Here is a 10,321-nt window from a genome sequence, read left to right as displayed (position 1 = left end):
TAGCATGTGACAATTCGTTGGATAGGAAAACAACATTGCTACGACTTCCATGGTTTATTTTTACATTCTTTAAAAATTCGGCCAAAATGGATGTTAAGAAAATTTCCTCGTCATTTTAGGGAGGCCCAGAAAGTGGCCGGTTTTAATTGAATCTTAGAATGTGACAATTCGTTGGATAGGTAAACAACATATCTACGACTTCCATGGTTTATTTTTACATTCTCTAAAAATTCGGCCAAAATGGATGTTAAGAAAATTTCCTCTTCAATTTAGGGAGGCCCAGAAAGTGGCCGATTTGAATTGAATCTTAGCATGTGACAATTCGTTGGATAGGTAAACAACATAGCTACGACTTCCGTGGTTTATTTTTACATTATCTAAAAATTCGGCCAAAATGGATGTTAAGAAAATTTCCCCGTCAATTTAGGGAGGCCCAGAAAGTGGCCGATTTTAATTGAATCTTAGCATGTGACAATTCGTTGGATAGGAAAACACTACAAAAAAACGCGTTAATTCCGGCGGTTTTGTACCGGCGGTCCCTATAAACCGCCACTATATCCGGTATATTGCGGCAGTTGTTCTAGCCGCCGCTATCTACAGTACATTGCGGCGGTTTTGACCGCCAGTATTAACAAAATTTAATTGCATAATTAACATTGTGTATTATGGCATTTTAGACTGCCGGTATCAACCATTTTAATTTTCCCAATGGCGCACTAACTTCCCTCTTTGTTTTCCCCAATTTTTTAGAAAATCCCTCCATCTTTTTCTTTTGTCCTTTTCCGTTGACATAAAATATTTTATAACAACACTTAGATCTTTTTCCAAACATTCTCCAAGCTTCCAAAAACCCTCACTATTTCCATCTCTTCTAACTAACCCTTTCTTCCTCAATCTTTCTTCTATTCCCGTCCTTGTCTTCACCGATTCCTCAATCTTTTTCAATTCATTCCAAAACCCTCAAACACCCAACATTCGATTCCCTCAAACCCAATCTTCAACCGATTGCAAAACCCTCAAAGACCCAAACTATTCCTCAATGTTGCCGATCTGTAACCCTCATCTTTGGTCCCTGTCGAAGTCTTCTCTCAACTTGGTGAGTTTGAAGTTTGCTTAGTCTGAAATACCCAAACCCTCATCTTTGTATTATTCTTGATTTTAGTTGGTTAACAAGGTTCAGTTTTGATTATAAGGTTCAATTTTGATTATATGAGTAAGACTTTCTGCTTTTGGAATTTGTTGTTGTTTTCGTTATTGATTTTTTTGTTTTTGTTTTGCTGGTAGAAAAACTGAGATTTGTGAAAAAACAAGCAGATCTACTGTTGATTATTTGAGAAGGTTTTGATTAAGCTAGAGATTTTGATTATTTGAGGAGGTTTGCTGCCAAATCAGGAGGATCTAGAGGTTTGTGAAAAGGACCCTTTCAAATAACTAACATGTTTTTTTATTACAGTTGTTTTATGTGATTCACTTTTTATGTTTATACAATATGTTCCATCAAATAACACGTTTATGATTTTTTTGTTTTATGTTTATTTTATTTCCATTTTTTTATGTTTTGATGAATAATTAGTCTCTAGCCTGGTTATTTTAATTTTGGTTGAGTTCTATACTTGTTACTTCATTTTAGTTTGTTGGTGGAACCTTTCTACTGTACAATCAAAGGATAGAGTATCATTGTTCTTATCTTAGTAGTTAGGAGTTGATAAGGGATAGAATAAAGGGAAAATAAGAGTAGTTAAGAGGAGGTAGTGGAGTTTTTTCATCTCTGTTTGTGCCTGTTTTTGGTGTCTGAGTGGTGCTGTTTGACTGCTGGTCCAGCAGAAGTGGCAGGCCTCTGTTGTTTTTTCTGCTATGGTGTGTCTTGATGCGGCTTGGATTGCATTTTGGGTCCTTGTATGTGTTTTTTTTGTGTGTTTTAGGCATGACAGTAAGTTGTGTAAAACCTGTTAACTCGTTCTTGAAGCGCTTTGACATTGGAATACATGTTCTTTCTTTCCTTCCTGCATTTCTTTTTCAATTTTTTTCTTATGATACTGCTGGATTGGGTTTGTTATTAAGCAGATGTTCTGGCCTTCACCTATGAGTTGTATTTATTTAACTTTACCCAAAAGGAACAATTTGTAAAAGTATTTATTTAACTTTACCAAAAACCAATCATGTCACACCAAAAACAAAAACAACAACAACTAGCAACATTGCACGAGAATGAGGCCAATTTCAAAGATTTTAAACCATGGGCCAGTTTGAAAAAACTTCAGCTGCTCATATGATAAAATAAATATTAAAAGAAACTTATAATGACAAATTTTAATTCATTTTAAACTGGGAAAACGTATACAAATGCACCAATTGCCGGTGGATTTAGTGATTCTGCATATATGAATAAAAAAAGACAATGTTGGTTGAGGGAGATACTGCTGCTCAACAAGTGAGCGGTTCTGATTAACATTAATGGGTTCTAACAAGCTTTTTTAATGTTAAGAAAGACACTTTATTTAGTTCTGTACTATACTTTTAACACTTTATTTTCTGTTTGTCTCAAATATTAATTGATTTTCATTTCCTTGTGATTCAAATATACTTCAATTAGTTCTGTACTATACTTTTAACACTTTATTTTCTGTTTGACTCATAGAACTGCTATAACTGTCAGCACATTAATCGCCGCTGCACCAAAATTGCCGTCTAAAATCACAAAACTGTGCAGGAGGTATGAGATGTGTTCCTTGTACCTTTACACTGTCATGCTATATCTTAATTCATCATCAATGATGCAATGCTTTAATTTTTTTTATTTTGTAGTCATGTCAATTGATAGATCATGGATTTGCAAACCACTAGGCACACCTGAATATGAAAATGGGATAATTCACTTTTTGAATTTTGCATTTGAACATCAACCTGCTGATGTACTTACAATTAATTGTCCACAAGTCAAGCCTTATATAGAGTGAGTACCTCACAATTTGTAAATGATATCAGATTTGGAAAGACATATATGATATTTAGAATCCTAAATTGATATTGATTGTTTATGTAGTGAATTTTAGGATTACTTGCGGAGGAAATCTAAGGGACGTAGACCGACAACAACAGAGATAGAGAAAATAGTAAATAAAGATTTCATGGACTGGTTTCCTCGAAGGGTAAGGTTAAATATATAACAAAGTTGTTACTGATCATTTCATGGATGTTTATAAATTTATGAAAGTTCTAAGACATTTTTCATTGTCATTTTAGATTATGAACCCCGACATATCAAGTACAGTACCAGATGATCTCAAGTATCTTGCAAAAGGCCCATCAACACTCTGATGATCTATCTTTGATAAGGGAGGACGCAGATGATGAGGACTGAATTAATGAGACTCAGAGTTAGCTGCTGCCTTATTTCCCAATGATACTCAACAGGTATAACAACTACTCAATGCATTTATGATTTCGTGCATGTGTCTTTCTGGAGTAGTACCGGCGCTACATTAAGCTTTGGAAGCATTGATATTATTTGATGATATTTTACAAAATGTATCTGAATGCTATTGGGCTAATGAAATCAATACTGCTAATTTTTTTTTATCAATTAAATGCATTTCTCTAAGTTTTTCATCATCAATCTTTATATTCATCAATTATGAAAAATTGATTTTGGATAATACTGTCTTCCAAGCTTTTACTTTGATAATAACTTTTACTTTTCTTAGGTTGTTGAATTGGCAGTAATATCTTACTTAATATGAGTTAACAATTATAATAGTTTCTGCAGGCATCAAACGTAGGAGGTGAATCTCCAACACCTAATGACATTAATAGGATTTAGCAACATTATTTTTAATCAATTAGGTTTTTGATTGAAGTTTGTCCAAACATGGGGCTAGTCAGTTCATGTGATTATCTCAAGTAGTTACAAGCTTCTATTGTTTCAATGTTGTACCCTTCTTTCATGAATAAACACTAGACAGCACAGTGTCACATTCCTTGTTTACTTCTTCATGCTTTGGTATTGTTGATCTATTTGGCTTTAGATGTCCTATAAAACTAATTATTATTTGAATTTATTTCATATTTTTCTGATAATGAAGCTTTGATCAGGAAGAAGTTGCGAAAGAGTTTGGCATACCAGTTGAGTACCAACATTTTTGGATGTGGGCAAAGTGCCAAAACCATACATTTCAGCCAACTAGATCATCATATGAAAGCAATGCCCGTGGAGCATGAGAGTCCTAATTTTAGTGACATTAGTTGTGTAGTCATTTTTATGTTTTGAAACTTGTTATTATGAGAATAGCTAAAGATGGTGGCAATGGTTTGTGTAACTTCATGTTTGGAGACTTGTTTATATTTGAGACTTGTTTATTTTGAGAATGGATATTGAGTTGAATTATAAATATATCAATGACAATGTTCAAAATTTGTTTGTCCTTTAATTTTATTCAAAAAATAGAAATGTACAATTATATATTCCTATGAAATAATAATATTATTAATAAAATAATTTCAATTTTTTGAGCATTGTGGCATTTTATATGTCAATTGTGGCAGCTCAATGGTTAAATATCAGAGGTAAATTCTGGCAGTTGGACATGCCACTACATACATAGGTATTAGGAGTACTTTCTGGCGGTTAAAACTGCCGGTACTTTCTGCATGTTACGGCAGTCAAAAATGCCAGAAACACCTATTGGCTTTGTCATAATTATGTACATAATGGCGTTTGAAACTGCCGCTATATACAATTAAATAACCGCCACTTTAAACCAAGTATATAGCGGCGGACAACATGGCGGCTACGTAAAAACTGCCGCTTTAAACATTGTGGCAGGCAAAATTTCGGCAGTTTTTAAAACGCCAGAAAAGTGCATAGTGGCGGCTAAAACCGCCAGAACATTCATTTTTTAGCCGCCGGAAAACACGCGTTTTTTTGTAGTGAAACCGACTTCCATTGTTTATTTTTACATTCTTTAAAAATTCGGCCAAAATGGATGTTAAGAAAATTTCCTCGTCATTTTAGGGAGGCCCAGAAAGTGGCCGGTTTTAATTGAATCTTAGAATGTGACAATTCGTTGGATAGGTAAACAACATATCTACGACTTCCATGGTTTATTTTTACATTCTCTAAAAATTCGGCCAAAATGGATGTTAAGAAAATTTCCTCGTCAATTTAGGGAGGCCCAGAAAGTGGTCGATTTGAATTGAATCTTAGCATATGACAATTCGTTGGATAGGTAAACAACATAGCTACGACTTCCATGGTTTATTTTTACATTCTCTAAAAATTCGGCCAAAATGGATGTTAAGAAAATTTCCTCGTCAATTTAGGGAGGCCCAGAAAGTGGCCGATTTTAATTGAATCTTAGCATGTGACAATTCGTTGGATAGGAAAACCGACTTCCATTGTTTATTTTTACATTCTTTAAAAATCCGGCCAAAATGGATGTTAAGAAAATTTCCTCGTCATTTTAGGGAGGCCCAGAAAGTGGCCGGTTTTAATTGAATCTTAGAATGTGACAATTCGTTGGATAGGTAAACAACATATCTACGACTTCCATGGTTTATTTTTACATTCTCTAAAAATTCGGCCAAAATGGATGTTAAGAAAATTTCCTCGTCAATTTAGGGAGGCCCAGAAAGTGGTCGATTTGAATTGAATCTTAGCATGTGACAATTCGTTGGATAGGTAAACAACATAGCTACGACTTCCATGGTTTATTTTTACATTCTCTAAAAATTCGGCCAAAATGGATGTTAAGAAAATTTCCTCGTCAATTTAGGGAGGCCCACAAAGTGGCCGATTTTAATTGAATCTTAGCATGTGACAATTCGTTGGATAGGTAAACAACATAGCTACGACTTCCGTGGTTTATTTTTACATTATCTAAAAATTCGGCCAAAATGGATGTTAAGAAAATTTCCTCGACAATTTAGGGAGGCCCAGAAAGTGGCCGAATTTAATTGAATCTTAGCATGTGACAATTCGTTGGATAGGAAAACAACATTGCTACGACTTCCATGGTTTATTTTTACATTCTTTAAAAATTCGGCCAAAATGGATGTTAAGAAAATTTCCTCGTCATTTTAGGGAGGCCCAGAAAGTGGCCGGTTTTAATTGAATCTTAGAATGTGACAATTCGTTGGATAGGTAAACAACATATCTACGACTTCCATGGTTTATTTTTACATTCTCTAAAAATTCGGCCAAAATGGATGTTAAGAAAATTTCCTCGTCAATTTAGGGAGGCCCAGAAAGTGGTCGATTTGAATTGAATCTTAGCATGTGACAATTCGTTGGATAGGTAAACAACATAGCTACGACTTCCATGGTTTATTTTTACATTCTCTAAAAATTCGGCCAAAATGGATGTTAAGAAAATTTCCTCGTCAATTTAGGGAGGCCCACAAAGTGGCCGATTTTAATTGAATCTTAGCATGTGACAATTCGTTGGATAGGTAAACAACATAGCTACGACTTCCATGGTTTATTTTTACATTATCTAAAAATTCGGCCAAAATGGATGTTAAGAAAATTTCCTCGACAATTTAGGGAGGCCCAGAAAGTGGCCGATTTTAATTGAATCTTAGCATGTGACAATTCGTTGGATAGGAAAACAACATTGCTACGACTTCCATGGTTTATTTTTACATTCTTTAAAAATTCGGCCAAAATGGATGTTAAGAAAATTTCCTCGTCATTTTAGGGAGGCCCAGAAAGTGGCCGGTTTTAATTCAATCTTAGAATGTGACAATTCGTTGGATAGGTAAACAACATATCTACGACTTCCATGGTTTATTTTTACATTCTCTAAAAATTCGGCCAAAATGGATGTTAAGAAAATTTCCTCTTCAATTTAGGGAGGCCCAGAAAGTGGCCGATTTGAATTGAATCTTAGCATGTGACAATTCGTTGGATAGGTAAACAACATAGCTACGACTTCCGTGGTTTATTTTTACATTATCTAAAAATTCGGCCAAAATGGATGTTAAGAAAATTTCCCCGTCAATTTAGGGAGGCCCAGAAAGTGGCCGATTTTAATTGAATCTTAGCATGTGACAATTCGTTGGATAGGAAAACCGACTTCCATTGTTTATTTTTACATTCTTTAAAAATTCGGCCAAAATGGATGTTAAGAAAATTTCCTCGTCATTTTAGGGAGGCCCAGAAAGTGGCCGGTTTTAATTGAATCTTAGAATGTGACAATTCGTTGGATAGGTAAACAACATATCTACGACTTCCATGGTTTATTTTTACATTCTCTAAAAATTCGGCCAAAATGGATGTTAAGAAAATTTCCTCGTCAATTTAGGGAGGCCCAGAAAGTGGTCGATTTGAATTGAATCTTAGCATGTGACAATTCGTTGGATAGGTAAACAACATAGCTACGACTTCCATGGTTTATTTTTACATTCTCTAAAAATTCGGCCAAAATGGATGTTAAGAAAATTTCCTCGTCAATTTAGGGAGGCCCAGAAAGTGGCCGATTTGAATTGAATCTTAGCATGTGACAATTCGTTGGATAGGTAAACAACATATCTACGACTTCCATGGTTTATTTTTACATTCTCTAAAAATTCGGCCAAAATGGATGTTAAGAAAATTTCCTCATCATTTTAGGGAGGCCCAGAAAGTGGCCGATTTTAATTGAATCTTAGAATGTGACAATTCGTTGGATAGGTAAACAACATATCTACGACTTCCATGGTTTATTTTTACATTCCCTAAAAATTCGGCCAAAATGGATGTTAAGAAAATTTCCTCGTCAATTTAGGGAGGCTCAGCAAGTGGCCGATTTGAATTGAATCTTAGCATGTGACAATTCGTTGGATAGGTAAACAACATAGCTACGACTTCCATGGTTTATTTTTACATTCTCTAAAAATTCGGCCAAAATGGATGTTAAGAAAATTTCCTCGTCAATTTAGGGAGGCCCAGAAAGTGGCCGATTTGAATTGAATCTTAGCATGTGACAATTCGTTGGATAGGTAAACAACATAGCTACGACTTCCGTGGTTTATTTTTACATTATCTAAAAATTCGGCCAAAATGGATGTTAAGAAAATTTCCTCGTCAATTTAGGGAGGCCCAAAAAGTGGCCGATTTGAATTGAATCTTAGCATGTGACAATTCGTTGGATAGGTAAACAACATAGCTACGACTTCCATGGTTTATTTTTACATTCTCTAACAATTCTACCAAAATGGATGTTAAGAAAATTTCCTCGTTATTTTAGGGAGGCCCAGAAAGTGGCCGATTTTAATTGAATCTTAGCATGTGACAATTCGTTGGATAGGAAAAGAACATAGCCACGACTACCATGGTTTATTTTTACATTCTTTAAAAATTCGGCCAAAATGGATGTTAAGAAAATTTCCTCGTCATTTTAGGGAGGCCCAGAAAGTGGCCGATTTTAATTGAATCTTAGAATGTGACAATTCGTTGGATAGGTAAACAACATATCTACGACTTCCATGGTTTATTTTTACATTCTCTAAAAATTCGGCCAAAATGGATGTTAAGAAAATTTCCTCGTCATTTTAGGGAGGCCCAGAAAGTGGCCGATTTTAATTGAATCTTAGCATGTGACAATTCGTTGGATAGGTAAACAACATAGCTACGACTTCCGTGGTTTATTTTTACATTATCTAAAAATTCGGCCAAAATGGATGTTAAGAAAATTTCCTCGTCAATTTAGGGAGGCCCAGAAAGTGGCCGATTTTAATTGAATCTTAGCATGTGACAATTCGTTGGATAGGAAAACAACATTGCTACGACTTCCATTGTTTATTTTTACATTCTTTAAAAATTCGGACAAAATGGATGTTAAGAAAATTTCCTCGTCATTTTAGGGAGGCCCAGAAAGTGGCCGGTTTTAATTGAATCTTAGAATGTGACAATTCGTTGGATAGGTAAACAACATATCTACGACTTCCATGGTTTATTTTTACATTCTCTAAAAATTCGGCCAAAATGGATGTTAAGAAAATTTCCTCGTCAATTTAGGGAGGCCCAGAAAGTGGTCGATTTGAATTGAATCTTAGCATGTGACAATTCGTTGGATAGGTAAACAACATAGCTACGACTTCCATGGTTTATTTTTACATTCTCTAAAAATTCGGCCAAAATGGATGTTAAGAAAATTTCCTCTTCAATTTAGGGAGGCCCAGAATGTGGCCGATTTTAATTGAATCTTAGCATGTGACAATTCGTTGGATAGGTAAACAACATAGCTACGACTTCCGTGGTTTATTTTTACATTATCTAAAAATTCGGCCAAAATGGATGTTAAGAAAATTTCCTCGTCAATTTAGGGAGGCCCAGAAAGTGGCCGATTTTAATTGAATCTTAGCATGTGACAATTCGTTGGATAGGAAAACCGACTTCCATTGTTTATTTTTACATTCTTTAAAAATTCGGCCAAAATGGATGTTAAGAAAATTTCCTCGTCATTTTAGGGAGGCCCAGAAAGTGGCCGGTTTTAATTGAATCTTAGAATGTGACAATTCGTTGGATAGGTAAACAACATATCTACGACTTCCATGGTTTATTTTTACATTCTCTAAAAATTCGGCCAAAATGGATGTTAAGAAAATTTCCTCGTCAATTTAGGGAGGCCCAGAAAGTGGTCGATTTGAATTGAATCTTAGCATGTGACAATTCGTTGGATAGGTAAACAACATATCTACGACTTCCATGGTTTATTTTTACATTCTCTAAAAATTCGGCCAAAATGGATGTTAAGAAAATTTCCTCGTCAATTTAGGGAGGCTCAGCAAGTGGCCGATTTGAATTGAATCTTAGCATGTGACAATTCGTTGGATAGGTAAACAACATAGCTACGACTTCCATGGTTTATTTTTACATTCTCTAAAAATTCGGCCAAAATGGATGTTAAGAAAATTTCCTCGTCAATTTAGGGAGGCCCAGAAAGTGGCCGATTTGAATTGAATCTTAGCATGTGACAATTCGTTGGATAGGTAAACAACATAGCTACGACTTCCGTGGTTTATTTTTACATTATCTAAAAATTCGGCCAAAATGGATGTTAAGAAAATTTCCTCGTCAATTTAGGGAGGCCCAAAAAGTGGCCGATTTGAATTGAATCTTAGCATGTGACAATTCGTTGGATAGGTAAACAACATAGCTACGACTTCCATGGTTTATTTTTACATTCTCTAACAATTCTACCAAAATGGATGTTAAGAAAATTTCCTCGTTATTTTAGGGAGGCCCAGAAAGTGGCCGATTTTAATTGAATCTTAGCATGTGACAATTCGTTGGATAGGAAAAGAACATAGCCACGACTACCATGGTTTATTTTTACATTCT

At 35.0% G+C, this 10,321-nt stretch overlaps 1 long non-coding RNA gene across 2 annotated transcripts; it reads left to right on the top strand.

Annotated features, from left to right (window-relative positions):
* Window positions 1-824: 824 nt before the first annotated feature.
* LOC146934855 (uncharacterized) lies at window positions 825-4,427 on the top strand. Of its 2 annotated transcripts, none has more exons than XR_015030063.1 (7): window positions 825-1,096; window positions 1,285-1,404; window positions 2,639-2,713; window positions 2,806-2,953; window positions 3,044-3,149; window positions 3,244-3,414; window positions 4,093-4,427. It is a non-coding gene; the product is annotated as an uncharacterized LOC146934855 (long non-coding RNA). The 2 variants fall into 2 exon arrangements; XR_015030064.1 differs by having other exon boundaries at window positions 4,083-4,427.
* Window positions 4,428-10,321: the final 5,894 nt, after the last annotated feature.

Source organism: Medicago sativa, chromosome 3 (genome assembly GCF_051527215.1).
Source record: "Medicago sativa cultivar Bolivia chromosome 3, Bolivia_mono, whole genome shotgun sequence".
In the NCBI taxonomy this organism is placed as follows: Eukaryota; Viridiplantae; Streptophyta; class Magnoliopsida; order Fabales; family Fabaceae; genus Medicago; species Medicago sativa.
The sequence above is the reverse complement of the archived record's forward strand: the minus strand, read 5'-3'. Positions and strand labels throughout refer to the sequence as shown.